The following is a 20,491-nucleotide window of genomic DNA, read 5'->3' on the forward strand; positions in this document are numbered from 1 at the left end:
CCCCAAACTAATCATATAGCTTATGATATCATGGATAATCATGGTGAGAACAAAAATTAATAGTGTGGTTGCAAAATTTCAAATCAGTGGGTGAAAACACAACAGGTTAAGGCTCAAAAGGGTAACTAGGGATACACATTATGGTAGGCTTGAAAGGCTCAAACTATCCAACAAATGCCTAAGTCATATTCCAATTGAACACTATCAAGGATTTCGCCTCAAAAGAATAAACATGCAAGTTCTAAGCTATCCTGTCAATCTTACCACAAACCATAATAAAACAATTATAACAATTTTCACAACTTGAGTATTTGCAGAAAAACACAGGTTTCTAAGCATCCAAACTAATCCAAAGAGTTAACAAAATCAAGCACACAGTTATTTTACAGTTTCAGATCACATCACACTAATCAGCAGTGTACAACTATCGTCAAGCTTATTGCCATTCCTTAACTAAAGCAAAAAAAATAAAAACAGAAAATTAAAAATGCAGAAATTAAAGTGCAGAATTTAAAATTTTTAAGTCTCTCCCCCCAAACTAAATATTACATTGTCCCCAATGTATACAGTAATATGCAGAGAGAAGAAACTTACCTGAGACCCTTTCAGAAAGGGTTGGGTGGTGGCGGCTGGTCATAGGGATAGAACCGAGGAGGTTGTGCGAAATAGTTCGGGTCATCAATCCCTATATTCATTCTGTTGATAAGAGAGTTGAGTTGTTGAACTTGTCCCTCATCATGAATACTCCTTTGCACCATGTATTGTTGCATGTGGTTGTTCTGCTGAATTATATAACTCAGCTGTGCATGAGTGTATTGTGTTGTAGGATCGATGGGCCCAGGCAATTGTAGTGGTTGCTCCTCTTCTTCTTCAACACTAGGCTCACGTTGCCGCCTACGTCCTTGCGGTGCATCAGGTGGTGGCTGGCCATAGGGGTGTGGCTCTTTCAGCCTGTTGACAAAGGCGATGTCCATCTTGCGAAGTGGCAACATTTTTTTTTTTCGAATTTTCACGATTCAATTAAAAAGAAATAATGTCTGGTACTAATCTAAAAATTGAAAATATTAACAATACTAAAGCATACTAAAACATAATCAAAAGTCTAACGAAAAATACTTGGGTTGCCTCCCAGAAGCGCTGTCTTTATCGTCATACAGCTGGACGCTGAGCTTTGCACTTCAAAGTGGCGCCAAGATCATGGCGGACTTGGCCTGGTCAAACTGACCTCCCAAGTAGAGCTTTAAACGCTGTCCATTAACTTTGAAAGTTGTTGGACTTTCACCTTTTAACTCCACCGCTCCATAAGGAAACACCTTGACCACCGTGAATGGTCCTGACCACCTTGATTTCAACTTTCCAGGAAACAGTTTCAGCCTTGAATTAAAGAGTAACACTTGCTGCCCTGGTTGAAACTCTTTCTGTACTAGACCTTGATCGTGCCACTTTTTTGTTCTCTCCTTATATATCTTTGCGTTTTCATAGGCTTCGTTCCGAAACTCATCAAGCTCATTCAGCTGTAACAGTCTTTTCTCCCCTGCAGCTTTTAGTTCCATGTTAAGAGTCTTCATGGCCCAAAAAGCTCTATGCTCTAACTCCACCGGTAAATGACAAGCCTTTCCAAACACCAACCGATATGGGGACATGCCAATCGGTGTTTTGAAAGCAGTTCTGTATGCCCACAATGCGTCATCTAATTTTCTTGACCAATCTTTCCTTGATCTTTGCACTGTTTTCTCTAGAATCATCTTAATCTCCCGATTAGAAATTTCAGCTTGGCCATTACTTTGGGGATGGTATGGTAAAGCAGTTCGATGTCGGACACCATATCTTGAAAGAAGTGCTTCAAACTATTTGTTACAGAAGTGACTCCCTTCATCGCTTACTATTGCTCGAGGAGTACCAAACCGAGTAAAAATGTTCTTTTGTAAGAAGCGGAGAACTGTCTTTCCATCATTTTGAGGTGTAGCTGAAGCTTCGACCCATTTAGACACATAATCAACAGCCAAAAGAATGTACTGATTGCTAAAGGATGAAGGAAAAGGACCCATAAAGTCTATTCCCCACACATCAAACAATTCAACTTCTAAAATTCCTGTTAAAGGCATCTCGTTTCTTCTTGAGATATTACCTGTTCGTTGACAACGATCACATGCCTTTACAAAAGTAGTAGCATCCTTGAATAGCGTTGGCCAAAAGAATCCACTTTGCAACACCTTTGTAGCTGTTCTATTTCCACTAAAATGTCCCCCACATGGTAAAGCATGACAGTGATTTAGGATAGAATACATCTCCTCTTCAGGCACACATCTCCTTATTATCTGATCAGCGCAGTGCTTGTAGAGGATTGGTTCTTCCCAATAGTAATGTTTCACCTCAGAAAAGAATTTCTTCAATTGTTGACGCGAAAGCTCGGGCGGAGTTATTTTTGCAGCCAAGAAATTAACATAGTCAGCGTACCACGGTACCATCAGGTTTTCCCTCACACTAAAGAGTTGTTCATCAGGAAATTGCTCATTTATTTGTACCTCCTTTGTATTCTGACTCTCTTCCAGCTCTAATCTTGACAAGTGGTCTGCTACCAGGTTTTTGGTGCCCTTTTTATCTTTTATCTCTAAGTCAAACTCTTGAAGTAGGAGTACCCACCGAATCAGTCTTGGTTTTGCATCCTTTTTGGTCATAAGGTATTTGATTGCTGAATGATCTGTGTAGACAATTACCTTATTTCCAATCAGGTAGGGTCGAAATTTGTCACAAGCAAACACTATTGCCAACATTTCTTTCTCTGTAGTGGCGTAATTTAATTGAGCATCATTCAGAGTTCTACTAGCATAGTAGATTGTGTGGAATACTCTGTCAACTCTCTGACCCAAAACTGCTCCAATGGCATAGTCACTTGCGTCACACATCAATTCAAACGGCAATTCCCAATTTGGTGAAGTTACTATCGGTGCTGTAATCAATTTCTCCTTTAAAATCTTGAAAGCTTTTAAACAATCTTCTCCGAACTCAAATGGAACACCATTTACAAGTAAGCTAGATAGAGGTTTTGAGATTTTGGAGAAGTCCTTGATAAATCTGCGGTAGAAGCCAGCATATCCTAGGAAACTCCTCACTCCTTTTACAGAAACTGGAGGTGGCAAATTTTCTATTGTTGAAACTTTAGCCTTATCCACCTCAATTCCTGCCTTTGAAATTTTGTGCCCAAGAACAATTCCTTCTGTTACCATAAAGTGGCACTTCTCCCAGTTTAACACCAAGTTAGACTTCTCGCACCTTGTTAGCACTTTTTCCAGATTTTCCAAACAATGATCAAAGGAAGACCCAAACACTGAGAAATCATCCATAAAAATTTCAATACAAGATTCAATCAAATCTGAAAAGATAGCCATCATACACCTTTGAAAAGTAGCAGGGGCGTTGCACAAGCCGAAAGGCATTCTTCTGAAAGCAAAGGTACCGTAGGGACATGTGAAAGTAGTCTTCTCCTGATCTTCAGGTGCTATAGCTATCTGGTGGTATCCAGAATATCCATCAAGAAAACAGTAATATTCTTGCCCCGCCAATCTGTCTAGCATTTGATCAATGAAGGGCAAAGGGAAGTGATCTTTTCTTGTTGCTTTGTTGAGTTTCCTGTAATCGATGCAGATCCTCCAACCAGTGACTGTTCTTGTAGGAATCAACTCATTCTTTTCATTCTTGATCACCGTCATTCCACCTTTCTTCGGGACCACTTGCACCGGGCTAACCCACTTACTATCTGAAATAGGATAAGCAACTCCAGCATCCAACCACTTAACTACTTCTTTTCTGACAACTTCTTTCATGGGTGGATTAAGTCTTCGTTGAGCATCAATTGTTGGTTTGGCATTGTCTTCCATGAGAATTCGATGCATCACTGTTGAAGGACTGATTCCTTTGACATCACCTAGTGTCCAAGCGATGGCCTTATTATGAGCTCGGAGTACCCTCAGAAGTCTATCAGTTTCCACATCAGAGAGAGAAGCTGAAACAATAACTGGCAGCTTTTTATCTTGACCCAAAATTCATACCTTAAGTGACTAGGAAGCACCTTCAATTCAAGTTCTGGAGGCTTTTCAGTAGATGGCTTTAGCTCTTTTGGAACTGCTCCCAATTCCTCAAAATATCTTCTGTTCAAGGGCCCATAGGAATCAAGCCACTTCACATACCCCATGACCTCTTGTCCTTCTTGCTCCGTCAATTCATCTTCAGTTAGACTTAGTTCAAGAGGATCATCTAGCAGCTTTTTCTCACTCACCATTTCATCAATCAAGTCAATGAAGAAACAGTTATCACTTGCCTTTGGGTACGTCATAGCCTTTAGCACATTAAAGACCACTTCTTCTCCTTGGACTCTCAGCTTTAATTCACCCTTCTGAACATCGATCAAGGCTTGGCCAGTCGCCAAGAATGGTCTCCCAAGAATAATTGGGACATTGCTATCTTCTTCCATATCCAAAACGATGAAATCAGCTGGAAAGATGAACTTGTCAACCTTAACTAACACATCCTCAATGACTCCTCTAGGATGGGCTAGTGATCGGTCCGCCAATTGGAGAGTTACTGTTGTTGGCTTTGCTTCACCCAGCTGCAATCTTTTAAACACCGATAGAGGCATCAAGTTAATGCTGGCTCCCAAGTCACAAAGTGCATTTATTCCCTCAATTTTCCCAATAGTACAAGGAATAGTGAAACTCCCTGGATCTCTGAGTTTAGGAGGGAGTTTCTTCTGTAGGATGGCGCTGCACTCTTCAGTTAGAGCCACTGTCTCATAATCCTCCATCTTTCTCTTCTTTGACAGGATTTCCTTCATAAACTTCACATAACTTGGCATCTGCTCTAAAGCTTCAGCAAAGGGAATGTTAATGTGAAGTCTTTTGAAAACTTCCAGGAATTTGGTGAACTGCTTGTCTAAGCTTGACTTTCTAAGCCTTTGAGGGTATGGTATTTTTACATGGTGATCACTATTGGTTGGTGGAGACTGCTGTGGTTGTGTTTGACTATCAGTAGCCTTCGTTGAAGTGGGTGTTGGGGTTGACATTAGTTGCTCTTCATTCTCCTTTTCTCCATTCACTAGTTGTGGCATTTCAGGACCATCATAATTTTTACCGCTTCTCAGGGTAATTGCCTTGCAGTTTTCCTTGGGGTTTACTTCAGTTGTGCTAGGCAAATTCCCTTGAGGACGGGTTGCTACTTGAGTTGCTAGTTGGCCCATCTGTGTCTGCAGGTCTTTGATTGAAGATCTAGTTTCAGTCATGAATTGAAGCAATAAATCTGTCTGCAAACTAGAATTTCCACGAGAGGTTTATTCTTTTGATTAAACTGTTGATTCTGATTCTGGTTCTAATTTCGTTGCTGATAGAACCCACTGTTTCTTCGGTTATTACCCTGGTTGAACCCATAGTTGTTGTTGTTGTTCTGTGAATAGTTTCCAATGGCTTTAGCTTCATCCATTGGCAAATCATCCACATCAGCTTGACACTCTAAAAAATGATGACTTCCTCCACATAGCTCACAAACAACTTGGGCTTGTTTAGCTTGCCGTGCCATTAGCTTTGTCAATGCCTCAACCTGTGCTGTCAACTTTGTGATGGCATCAACCTCTAACACACCAGCTACCTTCTTTGATTGACTCCTTTCAGTTGGCCACTGCTGATTGTTTAGAGCCATCTCCACCAATAGATCATAAGCCTCATTAGCACTCTTCCTCATAAAGGCTCCTCCAGCTGCTGCATCAATTAAAGTTCTAGTGTTTCCTACCAACCCATTGTAAAAGTTGTGGACCAGCATCCACTTCTCTATACCATGATGAGGGCACTTTCTGATCAGATCTTTAAACCTCTCCCAAGCCTCATGGAGACATTCATTATCTTGTTGGCAAAAGTTATTGATTTCTCCTCTCAGCTTTGCAGACTTGGCTGGAGGAAAGAACTTTGACAAGAATTTCGTTGCCAGATCATTCCAGGTGGCGATAGAGTTGGGTGGCAAGGAGTTTAGCCAACTCTTGGCTCGTTCTCTAAGAGAGAATGGGAACAGTCTCAGTCGAATAGCATCATCACTAACTCCATTAACTTTAAAAGTTTCACAAAGTTCCATGAATTTAGAGAGATGCAGGTTAGGATCTTCAGAAGGGAGGCCACCAAACTAAACTGAAGACTGCACCATTTGAAGTATGGCAGGTTTGATCTCAAAGTTATTTGCATCCACTGCCGGTGGCCTGATACACGACTGCACTCCCGTCAGTGTAAGGAGAATGTAATCTCTCAAGTTGCGGCCATTAGCTTGATCTTCTACTGCGCCACCATTATTACCGTTATTGCCTCCATTGTTTGCAGCATTAGCAGCCGTGATTTCTGAAGTTTTAGCAGTTGCTGAAACTCCCTCTTGCCTCTTGTTCTTTCGGTTTCTCCTACAAGTTTTCTCGATTTCGGGATCAACTGGTAATATCACAGCTTGCCCTTGACGGCGCATACACTTATGATTCCTGAAATAGATCACAAAAATATTGCAAGAAAAAGGTTAGAAAAATCAGCAAGAGAAAATATACCAAAGTAGAAGTTAGTATAATTTTGTGTAATATTAATCTTTAAACAATTCCCCGGCAACGGCGCCAAAAACTTGTTACGAAAATTATGTTTAATACGCAAGTGTACGTATCAAGTAGTATCTCACGCAAGTGAGGTCGAACCACAGGGAATTGGATTAAGTACTACTAAACTATACTTATGATTCTATTTGGTAAAATAATAAGTTTGCAATTTAAAAGTAAATAACTCAGAAAATTAAAGAGAAAATAGACGACGATTAATCAAGATGAGAGATTAGGGAGGTGAATCCTGTTGATAAGCTACCTATGTTAATACCTAATTGCTATCCTTATCTCAATGTGAATGACAGATTATAAATTAACCTAACTCTTTTCAGATCTTTTAGGTTCTAAATCTTATGTTCTCTAATTAACTTCTTAATTAAATCAACATAAAATCAGCATTAAGCAATAATCTACTAGTCACTGAGGCTATGTAAATACTTTCGTTTTACATCAAAACCTAGACTATCCAAATTTTAGCATTCTCAATTCTCACTTTTCAGATTTCGAATTGAGATCATTAAACATGTAAAAGGTGATCAAGCTTGCACATGGAATTAAACACAAATCTAGATAATATTCACACATAAGATGAAGGAATGGCAATTATTTATTAACTAAGCATAAACTTAAACAACATTCATCATCCTCCCTTATTGGGAAATTTAGTTCATAATAACTCTAAAAACATCCATGATTAATTCAGAAATAAAAACAAACATAAAGAAGAATTAAAAGGGTAAAAGAAAGAAACTAGAAGGTGGTATCGCTCCTGGTCTTCAAGATAGCTTCCTCTCCACTTGCCTCCACTATTAGGTCTGTTTTTGCTTAGTTCTGACCTTCAATGTCGTATTCCTTATATAGGGATGAGTGGTGTGCCTCCAATTGAGAGAAAAATCAAAATTAGGTCAAATCTGCGATTTCCGTACCTAGTCGCGACTAGCATTTAAGCTGGTCGCAACTACAGGCAAAACTCGAAAAACCGAGTTTCTGCCAAACTCTCGAAGTCGCGACCAGGGTCGCGACCAGGAAAAAGGGTCGCGACCTGGCTCTCTGGAGGTCGCGACTACTGATGCGTCTGGAGCCGAATTTTCCAATTTTTTCCAAGTTTGTCCCAGTTTTTCGCCATTTGACTGAATTCGAACTTTAACACCCCGGGAACCTGAAATAATGAAAATCAAGCGTAAAACTGCTCCAAAAGACACCAATAGACGAGATAATGCTAATTTTAAAGACCCGAAACATAGGCTAATTATAACCTAACAGTGTTTTATGGTGTTTTAGCAGTGTTTTTATTGTTCTGTTTTTAGGATTGGGAATGCAGGTACACCTGATCTCAATTCTATCATTCTAGAGTAGTAACATCTGGTTATTACTCTGTAATTGGAGACATTAAGAGAATTCTTACTGAAAGCCAATTGGAAATTTTTTCAAAATCTGTGTTTGGTTATTTTCTTCGGATTCCGGAGTACATAATCCATTACCAATTGCTTCATTGTTTGCCGTTGAGGGAGGTTCAGCAGCCTAATGGGTTGGAGTTTTGGGTTTTTGTCCAAGGGAAATATATTAGGTTTAGTATCGAAGAGTTTGCGTTGGTCACCGGGTTAGATTGTCATGTTGATTCTGATTTTTATCAGTTTAAGCAAGATGATAATGAATTGGTCAAACATTGTTTTAAGGGGTACAAAAAAATTACCAAGGGTGCTATTCAGACTGCTTTTATTGCTGACAATCTGAAGGATAACGACGATCTTGCTGTCAAGTTGGCTGTCTTGTATTTTGTGCAGTGTTATTTGTTGGGTGGTCCCCCGGGTAAAGTTGTTTCGTCAGAGGAAATAGATATTGTCGATAGTGGTCGATATAATGAATTTGGTTAGGGCAAGCATTGTTTTGATATCACTATGCATTCTTTGAAGGGTAAGATAGATTCTGGTTATAAGAGGGTAGTTCGTAGTGACAAGGATGGTGGGTATTACAGATACAACAACAGTAAAAAATAGCAAAACAACAGAACAAAATCAACAAAAAAAATTATACAACAACAGTAAAACAACAGGAAAACAACCAAATAACACTACCCATTATATTTTTTATTAGTTTTTCTTATTCTATTTGTTTGATACATATATTTAGGAATGTTTTTGTATTAATAACCGCAAAACAACATTAGAACAACCCTAATTTTTTGTATGAACAATTGTAGTAATTTGTCAACTATTTTTTTACCAATCATTTTGTGTTACAAACGACAAATTAACAATAGAACAACTCTCATTTATCATTTCGCATCATAAATTAAAGAATATCACATTACTGTTTTCGTTTTTTTGTCCTAAACTTCAGATCTAAATCTGGGGTTGTTTTTTTTTTTTTTAGTTTCTTAAGAATTAAATTAATTTTGGGTTTTGTTGTGTTTACCTCTGTTTTTTGGGGGGACAATATTCTGTAATTCTTGTTCTTCGATTATGCTTCCATTTACCAAAAACTCTTCGCCGGATTTAATGGTTTTTTCTTGGTTATCTCTGACTCCGGCGACTCCCCAAACACGAAGCAGTTCATTTTTCCGTGTTTTTTACTGTTCACAGTATAAATGTTAAGTTGTTGGGCTTGGGCAGTATAAAAGTAAAGAAAATGGGCTTGGGCAGTAAAAAAGTTGTTTTTGCTGTGTCCTAGTATTTTTGTAAAGTTTTGGTCAAAAAACAGTATATATGTAGATTTCCCTAAAAAAAATCAATCGAAAGTGACTATTAGGCCGCCTATAAGTTCGGGCTGGAAGCCCCTCCTCACGATGAATGACAAAGTGACAAATATATAGCTACTAAATTAGATTGGTGGGCCTAGATAGCTTATAGATTTGGGCTTTTTGAGTTTCTTAACAACACTTCTTCATACTCTTGTGGCTTAGCTTCTATTGTTTGTTTTTTTTTTCTTAAGATGAGTGATAATTAAAAACTCTTAGTCAACCTTTACCTAAAGTCATATTGTTATAAATTCTACCTGACAGAGTGTTTGATATTTCAATTTACTATGTTTGTTTAAAAAAATTAAATCTATTTTCGACATAGTAACTATAATAAAAATTGAAATAAAATATTCCAACATTTTCAAGGAAGAGAGTTGTAATAAAAGATTGACGGCATTTTTTTAAGTAAAAACTCACAAAGTAAGAAAACTCACACATTTCTCAAAATATATTTTAAACACAAAACCAGGTTAATTTATAATATGTAGAATTCTAAGGAAGCTTCATTTACTAAGGAGTAATGATATGTAACAAGTCACTTCCATTAATATTTTAAGTGTGTGTCACATGTATCATTACTGTTTAGTTCTTAAATCATAAAATTCAATTTAGAGGTGGTGAACTTGAGTTCATGTTATCTGAATTAAATCCCAATTAGTCTTACTGTTAATTTTCCTTAGGATTCCACGCTTTATTGTTGTAGGTTTTGTCCCAATGAGCTAATGCTAAAGCATCATTCTATTCAACTATTGACATTGGTTAGTTAAGCTAGTTATCTAGCTTAACACCTAAGCTCTATCTACTTGATTCAACCAATGCCTTTAAAAGGAAGCACCAAGACCTCATTCAAGAGTAGTCCAATCCGAGCCTCTCATCTAAAATTCTCTCTCTTTCTCTCTAATTTCTACACCAATCTTGTGAGTGTTTAGGAGGGTTGTAAAAGTAGAATTGCTCATCCATTGAGATGACTTCTACCATGTGAGGTTTGATATGTAATGTGTTCTACACTTAGACTCAATTGAGTGCATGAATCGGATTGCAAAGGTGCTAGACATTTGAATAAAGTTTCATTTGATTCAATGCTAAGTCTTATTTAATTTTCATTCATTTCTGGTTTTAGTTTCTGGTTTGTATTAATCTTGTTTGCTTGTTATGTTTTTGCTGTTCTTGTTGTTAATTGGCACTGGTTTGGCCAAGTATTGAGGGTGTTTTCATCACAAATGGTATCAGAGCAAGGCTGTCTTTGAAGATCAAGAACAGCAATCAAGTGATCAAGATTCATCTTCAAACTTTCAAGAACCAAATTCGAGTCATCAAGAATCAGATTCAAGCTTCAAGAACCTGATCTGAAATGACTTCTGCAAGGTTTGAGCTGGACAAATTCACTGGCTCCAATGATTTCAGCTTATGGAGAATTAAGATGAGAGCCTTTCTGGTGCATCATGGGATCTATGAGGCTCTGGATTCTGATGCATTGGACCTGATTGATGACAAGAGAAAGAAGCACACAGTGCTATCTTGCTCAGTCTTGGAGATGAGGTTCTGAGGGAAGTTGCTGATGAAGAAAATGTTGGGTTTTATGCCCTAAATAAAACTCATTTCATATAATCAGATTTACTTATTAATAAAGATCAGAAATAACATTTTATGTTGCATGGTTCACATGATTTATTTCATGATTATATGTATATAATGTATGAATTCTTTTTAAGTCCAGAACATATGAGGTTGTTAAAGATTATAGTGTTGTCAGCACAGTGGAATATAATCTTTATTGTATGTTCAAAAGTAGATTCCCTGATTTGTCAGAACACTGGATTTAGACTGACATGGTATAATCAGCGATAGGTATTCTTACACCTTGGAAAAGTGTTATGTCCTTTCCAGGACATTGGCAAAGTTTACCAGTATCGGATGCATGGAGTATGCATTGGAATGGACCGATATTGAACTTTGAATTAGATTTTGAAACTTACCGTAAACATCTATTCAATTCAATATCATAAGTTGATCCTAGATCACATGATCGAAATCCTGATATGGTTAGGCTCAATTTCAAGAGTATTATTCGTGTTCTTTGATTTGTTAGTTAAGCCTAATCTTTAGTCTGGGCAATACGTACATTTTGGGAACACGGTAGTGCAATTGAGTGGGAGCGCTAACATAAATATGGAATCTATAGCTTCTATTTGGCAAATAGAAGTAAAGGATGATTTCCTTCGAGCTTAACCAAACGAAGATAAATGGTGGAGATCTCATTTCACTTAGGTGAAATATCATTTATACAGGGTTAAGTGTTTTAAGGATAAAATACATTGTAGGGTGTTACGGTAATTTAATCCCTTTACAGTGTAAATCATCTATATAGAGGATCATTGATCACATTAGGGTTATAACAATGGATAACTAATGACGTGTCTATATCGTGGAACATATAGAGCGTTTCTATATGACTGAGAGTGCAATTCCAAGTTCTAAGTGTGGATTCAATGAGGAATTAATAAGTTAGGGAATTCACTTGGTAAATTCGGTTCGACTTATTGGAAGCTCGGTTATATAGACCCATGGTCCCCATACTAGTTGAGACCATACTGCTTGTAAGACTCAGTTAATTGATTTTAATTAATCAATTATAATTCTAAAAGTTAGACTATCTCTACTTTATGAATTCTCACAGTTTAAGGATGAAATTGTAAAGAAAAGGGTTTCTAGGTTTAATTATTAATTAAGAGACTTTGTATGTCTAATTAATAATTATTTTAAATGACAATATTATTTAATAATCTATTTTAGTTATTAAATAATTAGTTTTGGCATTTAAATGATTAGAATTGGAAAAATGGCATTTTTGGAGAAATAGAAATAAAATTGAGGAAACTGCAAAATCCAAGTGAGGCCCATATCACCCTATGGTCGGCCACCTCTTTGTGATTTTCCCAATTATTATTTTCATTTTTAATTTCCATGTAATTGCTAATCAAAGCCTAGCAAAAATAGGAAAGTGGTAGATCATACTAAATAAGGCAGTTAATCAATTACACAGTAAAAGAGGAAACTGTTTATTTGGAAAGTTGTGCTCTCCCTTTTCCCTATATAAAGCAACCTTGTTCTCTTCTCTTGCATGGATGAAAAGCCACGATATTGAGAGAGAAAAATAGAGAGAAATTTCGAAATCCTTGTGAGATGAGTAGTGCCCACACACATCAAGTGGTATCTCAATCATAGTATGGAAGACTATGGAATTTCTGCATCAAAGAAGGAGAAAAGAAGATCCAGGTTCAGATCTTGGTGATGCTCTGCTACAAAAAGGAATCAAGGGCTAGAGATCTGAACGGAATGAGTCATAATATTCTGCTGCACCCACTGTAAGGTTTTCCAACTTTATATGTGTTTATTTTCATTGTTTTAGAATTCATATTAGGTTGTTAATCCAACATACTTGTTAGTAAATCTAGATCCTGGTAAAATAAATTCCAACAACTGGCACCAGAGCCATGGTAATGATTTACTTTCATGTAATATGAATTAAAACAATGATTGCATGTTTCTGTGTTGATTTGGATGGTTTCATGTTGGTTTATGTGCTTATGTGATGAATGTATGTGTTGTACGAAATTTTTCCATGAAATATATTTTTTCAATTTTTGAAAATATTTTTTTTGGATTCCTTGTGAAAAATTGAGCAATTTTCGTTTTTACGGAACTCAATTCCGATGAAAAATGAAAAAGTTATGATTTTTGGAAAAATCGAATTTCGGGTATGCATGGGTGCTCAATCGCACGCGTGGGCTGTGCATCCAGCCCGTGTGCACCCTGCACCTCCGCCCGTGTGCACCCTGCAGCTGACCGAGTTTTCTCGGTCAGGCATGCTGCAGGCGCCGAAGTTTCTCGGCGTCAACCCCTCCTCCGCGCGCGTAAGGGGCTGCTGGCAGCCTCCTGGGCTGCTGCATGCAGCCTCCTGGGCAGCAGTTTCCCAAAATTGCGATTTTTGGGATTTTTCCCCAAAAATCCAATTTTTTCATGGGATTGTTTCCCAAAATTTATTTTTCCAATTTTAAATATTTCTAAATTGAAATTTTTCCAATTTTAAATATTTTCAATTTGGAATTTTTCCAATTTTAAATATTTCTATTTTGGATTGTTTCCAATTTTTAAATATTTATTATGGTCAGATTTAAAAATTTGTTAAGTTCTTTAATATTTATTTATTATTTAATTATAAGATTAGATATTTTGATATTTAAGATATTTTAAATTAAAAGATAACTTTGTCTTTTTATTTAAAATATTATATTAAAATTATCTTATATGACAAATTAAATAATTAATAAATTTGAAATTAACATAGATATTTTTATAGATATACTTACCATAATGTTTTCAAATTCAAAAATTTGTTATTTTGTTAAATATTTAATTATTTATAAATTATAAGTTTAAAAATGATATTTTTTCTACATATATATATATATATCATTTTTTCCTTATTTGAAATTTATAAATCATATCTTAAATATTTAAATAACATAGATATTTTTATAGAGATTTGAATATTGCTTAATTTGAGATATTTTGACATATAATTATGGTAATTATTATTTAACCAAATCTATTTTAAAATTGGTTTATTTTATTAAATTATAAGATCTGAAAGTGATATTGGAGATTCTTTCCTTTTAAATCATTGATCTTATTAGATATTTAATTTAATTTGATTCAAATAAACCTAGATATTTTAAAATTAGTTTCCTTTATTTGGTTAGTTTAAGAATAATAATTTAATTATATTAATATCTTTATTCACATTTGTTACATGGACAATGTTTGTTTATTTATATTGTTTATTCAAAACTTTTTAACAAACCTATTATTTATCTGATCTAAATTGCTATGATTAACTTGTTGACAGATCCTATGATCTGATTTTAATCATAGTCCAATTGACGATAGATCTTATAAATAATTTGTAACAGGTAAATTTTGTACTTCTTTCATCTGTGTAAACCTAGTAACATGATAGGGCCCATCCAAATCATTTGACCTGTGTGAGCCTATATGTTTTCTTTTGGGCTTAGATACATATAGGGAGCCCATTTAAGTTTTTACTAAGTAAATGGACTAGGTTGCTAAAATAAATTTTGAAATAAGGAAATTTATTTAGGCCCAATTAGATTTGGGCTTATTCAATGAATAACAATTGTTTATTTTAAGGTTAAATTCCTCTCTTTTGGGCCTTGTGTGAGAGTTGGGGGCCATAGAAGTGCGTACGACATACTGAACCCAGCTCCCCCTCACATGAACTACCCCAATTGTGAAGGCCCATTTGCCTTATTTAAATAATTGTATTAGGTTAATTATATTAGTCTAACCTAATTAAAATTGAATTAGCAACATAATTAACTTTTAAAATATATGAAATTTATTTTTCATGTAATATTTTAAAGTTAATTTTAGAAAAACACTTAGTTAATGATATATTCTAGACAGTTATTTCTAGTACTAGTTATTATTTCTAATATTAAATAGGAAAATATCATTGATTGTGAAATTAATTGTCTCATAATTAATTTTGGTACAATCTAAGTTTAGAATATTTTCCTAGTATTAAACTAGAATGAATAATTAAGTTTCCTATTTACTTAATTATTTATTTCTTGAATTTAATACATTTAATTAAATTGAAAATTTCAATATCTAAGTTGATTTTCATCATGATACTTTAATATTGTTATTTTCATGTTATTTAATTAAAGTTGAAAATTATTTTAAGTTTGGAATCTTATTTCAGAATAACTTAAGTTTGAATAATTTTCAGAATATATTTTATTTTATTTTATTAATCATTTCCCAAAATTTCGAAATTACATTTCTTTAATGTAGAAATTTCGAATTTTATTTGAAAAATAGATTAAAGTTGAAAATTATTTATTTAATTTTGGACCAACTTAAATCAGTGACTTTTTCATTTAATGATTAATTAAAATAAATGAGCTAAAATATATTATAATTAGAAATTGGATTAATTAGTCCATGAAAGTCTAGATAGATATTATCTGTTTTGCTTGAAGTATTTTTCTAGTGTATTTAATTAAATGGAAAATTAATATTTCAGTTGATTTTTTAATCATGATACTTAAATATTTGAAATTTTTCTTAGATATTTAATTAAATAGGAAAATTATATTTTTTTGTTGAAAATTAATTTTTATTAATTTTGGGACAACATAAAATTAGAGTAATTTTCCAGGATTTATTTTATTTTATTTTAAAGCATTTTCGAAATGCAATATATATTTATAGAAAATTAAATTTGAGTTGTAAATTAATTTACATTAATTTTGAAACAACTTAAATTGAATAATTTTCTAAATATTTATGGAAATTATTACTAAGATGGAAATAATTCACGTTATTTCATATCCATCTAAGTATAATTTATAAATATTAAATTAAAATTTATATTTGGAATTTTTCATTCTAAATTGGAAATTTTAATTAAATAAATATATATTTAAAATAAATTGATTAAAATAAATATTAGAAGAAAATACAACCCTTCATTAAATAATGAGCTTTATTATTATTAGGATATTCGATCTCCATTGTTGGTTTTACATAGCTATTGTTTTAGTGAGTAATCCTCCCTAATGGAGGAACGTTCATTAGCAAGTTAGCACCGTTTAATCTCGAAAGATAAGTAATCTTGTAAGTTTTTTTTTATATAGTGTATGCTCACCCTAATGGTGGCGACTGTATAAGACTTGCAAGAATATGAAACAATGGTGGAAGCTCATAAGATAGAATAGCCTTGACTCTCGCCTAAACGGGACACTGATATCAGTTTGTTGAAAACCTTGGAAATTATTTAGGATTGTATGTTTTAGTATTTTCACTTGTCATTCCTACTTGCTATGTGCTTCATAATTTCTGAATTGTGTATGAATTTGTATTCAACCATGTTATTTTCTGTTATTAAATTGTAGTTTAATTTCGAATCTTCATTGTTGGTCTAACTTGATTTTTTTTTCTAATGAGATAAATCCCTAATGGATTTTCACCATTAGACTAACATAATAGTGTTAGATCTCGAAAGATAAATATTGTATATGCAACATCTAGTTGTTCATCAATTGATGACACCTTAGACTAGTGTTTTACAATATGAAACAAGAAGATTGTATAAATAAGATTACTTTGACTCTCGCTAATCGGAGCATCGTTGGATTCTTATTTAAAACGAAATTATCCTAATTCCTCTTAGCTTATTCATTTTGAATCAGCTTAATGACATATCATTGGATGAATGGTCTATAAATCATATAAAGTCATATTTTCTCTTAAGAAATTAGATGACGCATATGATTATATTCCCGGAATTCTATCCCAAAATGATATAAATCCTCAATCTTAGATATCTCCTACTTGTATTGGCAAATCATAGAGTTAGATTAGTAGTGGTGGTCCAAGAAAGAATTACTCATTATACAGTTACACTTTCACAAGTGTTTCATAACCATTTTCTTTCAATGGATTCAAACTGTATGAGTTTAGTATTCTGTGACCAGAATCCACTTGCACTATTTTAAAAACTCTTTGATGTAACTAACCTAAGTCATCAAAAGATTCAACCACATATTTTATAAATCTATGGCATTTGTATCTTGTTCATAGTGGTTTTGACAAGATCATTCTCTGCAAAGAGTTAATATGCCTATATCCACTGAAAGTAATTTCATCTCATTCGCAGATGGATGTACATTCAGGGGTGGATATGAGTCTTCGTTGTATTCTTAATACGATCACTCTAGATTTTACCTTATGCAAAAGAAATTTGAAATATTTCATGAATTTCTAGCAATGGTGAAGGTAAGTGGTTAAAGATCTTGCGAACTGATAGGGGTGGAGAAAAAGGTAGTAGATATGCAATTCAAAGATCATTAATTTGATTTTGAATAATATCCAAACTTACCTCCCCAGAAATTCGAGTTGCATATTGATGATTAGTTACTAGTCGTTGCCTAAATCCTTCTATGGTAATAAAATTTCAGAATGATGTGATGGTTGTATACTTAATGTAAATCATTACTAGATTCATGGATGACCTAATCGAAATCTTAAGAAAAGCTAGAACTGCTAACCTTGGTTTGCATGTTTGTTAGCTATTCTAAGTGATTAGGGGTGGAGCATCCCATAGTCATTAGATAAGAAAGTGTTTGTTTAAACAAATACTACTTTTCTAAGAAAATGACTAAGTCTGAAAGTAAAGTAGCAAATAAAGGAGATATTTTTTCTTGATTCCATAAGTGTTCTATCATCTTATTCGTTACAAGATGATCCCACTGCCTCTGTTGTCTTAACACAACCGAAGAGGTCAATACCATTTAGTTTTCTTTGACATAGTTCACGGTACCTTGTTGTAGTGGGCGAATTTCTAGGAACTCACCTTCTTATAACTTGGAAGACACTAGTGATTAAAATCCATTGTGAGTTTAAACAAGTAATGGATTGTCAAGATAAGAAACTAAGAAGAAAGCCAATAGAACTATGGTTTGATCCATTCACATGGAGTAACCTAAAGTTTTCTATTACAAGGACATGAAAGGAAATTTTCGTTAATAAGTCTATTCAATGGACTTAACAAAACTTCCTATTCCTAGTATTATAGGTTTGAGTTTATCTAAACCTATGGCTTGTGGTATACCTGGTAATTACTTACTCTAATGCAAGCAACTTACTTTAGTAAGATGCTGGAGCATTTTCTTTCCAATGGAAATCTATAGAAGCTTCACAACTTCTAAGCATAGATTTTATTTATCTAAGGAAAAGTCTCAACTATTTCAGAAAAGATAAAGCCATGAAAGAATTTCTTAAATCAACAGTGAGAGGTCTCAGATATGCTTTAGTATGCCTTAGACCAGACACCTACTGTTGAGTGGGAGTAATGAGTAGGTATCAGATTAATCCAGGAAAAGAACATTGGAAGACAATCAAGTAAATCTTAATTAAGAAGAGGAACTATATGTTAGTCAATAAGGGTGGTTTTGAAACTCTTAGACTACACCACATCAGATTTCGAGACTTGCCTGTGTGCTAGAAAGTCTGCTGATGAGATGGTGATTACTTTGGGGGTGGAGTAGCGATTTTGGAGAAGTGTAAAAACCTATCTGAAATCTCTTGGTCTACCAGAGAGAGACTGAATGTTAAAAGTTGCAGGAAAGATACTTATTCAGTCTAAGGAAAGTTCTATACATTTGTGGCAGTGTTCCAACTTGCCTCAACTACTAGGGTTACTTCCTGAATAACGAAAGAGTAGTTGCCCAAAAGTATAGAATCCAGTATCCCAAAAGAGTAGACATATAGAGAGGAATTTCACATTATCAAGGATTTTGTGATTAAGGAAGAGTAATAGTGGAGAAGAGGTTGTGTTTAATTCAACCTGTCAGATCGTATTACGAGGAGTTTACTACTATTACACTTGATTGGTATATCAAGGTGTTAATGATTATTTGAAATGCACTTTTTATTTTATATTAGTGCAAGTGGGAGTTTGTTGGGTTTTATGCCCTAAATAAAACTCATTTCATATAATCAGATTTACTTATTAATAAAGATCAGAAATAACATTTTATGTTGCATGGTTCACATGATTTATTTCATAATTATATGTATATAATGTATGAATTCTTTTTAAGTCCAGAACATATGAGTTGGTTAAAGATTATAGTGTTGTCAGTACAGTGGAATATAATCTTTATTATATGTTCAAAAGTAGATTCCCTGATTTGTCAGAACACTGGATTTAGACTGACATGGTATAATCAGCGATAGGTATTCTTACACCTTGGAAAAGTGTTATGTCCTTTCCAGGACATTGGCAAAGTTTACCAGTATCGGATGCATGGAGTATGCATTGGAATGGACCGATATTGAACTTTGAATTAGATTTTGAAACTTACCGTAAACATCTATTCAATTCAATATCATAAGTTGATCCTAGATCACATGATCGAAATCCTGATATGGTTAGGCTCAATTTCAAGAGTATTATTCGTGTTCTTTGATTTGTTAGTTAAGCCTAATCTTTAGTCTGGGCAATACGTACATTTTGGGAACACGGTAGTGCAATTGAGTGGGAGCGCTAACATAAATATGGAATCTATAGCTTCTATTTGGCAAATAGAAGTAAAGGATGATTTCCTTCGAGCTTAACCAAACGAAGATAAATGGTGGAGATCTCATTTCACTTAGGTGAAATATCATTTATACAGGGTTAAGTGTTTTAAGGATAAAATACATTGTAGGGTGTTACGGTAATTTAATCCCTTTACAGTGTAAATCATCTATATAGAGGATCATTGATCACATTAGGGTTATAACAATGGATAACTAATGACGTGTCTATATCGTGGAACATATAGAGCGTTTCTATATGACTGAGAGTGCAATTCCAAGTTCTAAGTGTGGATTCAATGAGGAATTAATAAGTTAGGGAATTCACTTGGTAAATTCGGTTCGACTTATTGGAAGCTCGGTTATATAGACCCATGGTCCCCATACTAGTTGAGACCATACTGCTTGTAAGACTCAGTTAATTGATTTTAATTAATCAATTATAATTCTAAAAGTTAGACTATCTCTACTTTATGAATTCTCACAGTTTAAGGATGAAATTGTAAAGAAAAGGGTTTCTAGGTTTAATTATTAATTAAGAGACTTTGTATGTCTAATTAATAATTATTTTAAATGACAATATTATTTAATAATCTATTTTAGTTATTAAATAATTAGTTTTGGCATTTAAATGATTAGAATTGGAAAAATGGCATTTTTGGAGAAATAGAAATAAAATTGAGGAAACTGCAAAATCCAAGTGAGGCCCATATCACCCTATGGTCGGCCACCTCTTTGTGATTTTCCCAATTATTAATTTCATTTTTAATTGCCATGTAATTGCTAATCAAAGCCTAGCAAAAATAGGAAAGTGGTAGATCATACTAAATAAGGCAGTTAATCAATTACACAGTAAAAGAGGAAACTGTTTATTTGGAAAGTTGTGCTCTCCCTTTTCCCTATATAAAGCAACCTTGTTCTCTTCTCTTGCATGGATGAAAAGCCACGAAATTGAGAGAGAAAAATAGAGA

At 34.2% G+C, this 20,491-nt stretch overlaps 1 non-coding gene across 1 annotated transcript; it reads left to right on the forward strand.

The window, feature by feature from the left end:
- The first annotated feature begins 5,818 nt into the window (after nucleotides 1-5,818).
- On the forward strand, nucleotides 5,819-5,925 carry LOC115711876 (small nucleolar RNA R71). The gene has a single exon (XR_004010744.2). It is a non-coding gene; the product is annotated as a small nucleolar RNA R71 (small nucleolar RNA).
- Nucleotides 5,926-20,491: the final 14,566 nt, after the last annotated feature.

Source organism: Cannabis sativa, chromosome 9 (genome assembly GCF_029168945.1).
Source record: "Cannabis sativa cultivar Pink pepper isolate KNU-18-1 chromosome 9, ASM2916894v1, whole genome shotgun sequence".
NCBI lineage: Eukaryota > Viridiplantae > Streptophyta > Magnoliopsida > Rosales > Cannabaceae > Cannabis > Cannabis sativa.